Source organism: Myotis daubentonii, chromosome 13 (assembly GCF_963259705.1).
Source record: "Myotis daubentonii chromosome 13, mMyoDau2.1, whole genome shotgun sequence".
Lineage (NCBI taxonomy): Eukaryota > Metazoa > Chordata > Mammalia > Chiroptera > Vespertilionidae > Myotis > Myotis daubentonii.
In genome coordinates this window covers 37,676,055-37,677,071 of record NC_081852.1, presented here as the reverse complement: position 1 = coordinate 37,677,071, position 1,017 = coordinate 37,676,055, and the positions used below count along the sequence as shown (strand labels likewise).

At 42.2% G+C, this 1,017-nt stretch overlaps 1 non-coding gene across 1 annotated transcript; it reads right to left on the bottom strand.

The window, feature by feature from the left end:
- Positions 1-587: 587 nt before the first annotated feature.
- LOC132215054 (U4atac minor spliceosomal RNA) lies at positions 588-714 on the bottom strand. The gene has a single exon (XR_009448419.1). It is a non-coding gene; the product is annotated as a U4atac minor spliceosomal RNA (small nuclear RNA).
- Positions 715-1,017: the final 303 nt, after the last annotated feature.

Sequence of the window (1,017 nt, the reverse complement as noted above, 5' to 3'; positions counted from 1 at the left end):
TGAAATCAAGGAGGACTTCCTAGAGGAGGTGCCTAATTTTAAGAATAAATCAAATATCAGGTAGAGAAGTAAGAGGAACGATACTTGAGAGAGGAAACTGAGTGAGTGAAGAAGAACTGGAAATAGAGCGAGGAAAGCACAGGACAATTTGGAATTACTACATAGTAAAGTATTGTGCTCAGCTTCAAAGATTTACCCAAATTTTGATCATCATTTACATTTATTTATGCTATAATTCATGTCATTGTGGTCACAGCGATGTTTGTGAGGCAAATCATTGGGACATAGATCAGGATCGAGTTCTGCGGGGATGAATATGTTGTGTCTTCTGGAGCCACACAGAATGAATGCCCCTCCACCCGCCCCAGATCATGACAGCTCTGCTGCAGCTGTGGGAAGGCAGCCCCCTTCCCATGGCCTGCAGAGCCTTCACTTCTTTCAGCCACTCCACTCATGCCGTGGTTTTTAAACCCATCACCATCTTGATCTTCTTCTCCTGGACCTCTCCAGTAACACTCTAAAAGTGCATTATCTAGAATTGGACCGAATTTGGGGGTCTTGAGTTTATCTTTTTTTAAAAAATTAATTTTTCCAAAAAATTGCACCCAGGTAAAGCAGAGTTCTAGTCAATGCGAGTGTGTTGTTTAGGCATCAACAGTACTGCCCTCACTAAGCTTTCATTGGATAGTAGCACAACCCCAAGAAAAGGAAGATGAGTTCATCTTTTAAATTGCTGAGGATTTTATTTTTTATTTTATACAATCTTTATTGTTGAAAGTATTACATAGGTCCTCCTTTTCCCCCCATTAACAGCCCGCTCCTGTTTCCCCCTCTCCAAGCCCTCACCGCCGCCTTGTCTGTGTCCGCAGGTTATGCATACTAGTATACCAGTATGCATATGAGTTCATTGGTTGATCTCTTTCCACCCACCCTCTCCTGCCTTCCCTCTGAGGTTCAACAGTCTGTTCATACTTCTATGATTCTGGGTCTATTTTTTTTTTCTTACGTGAAGCACAG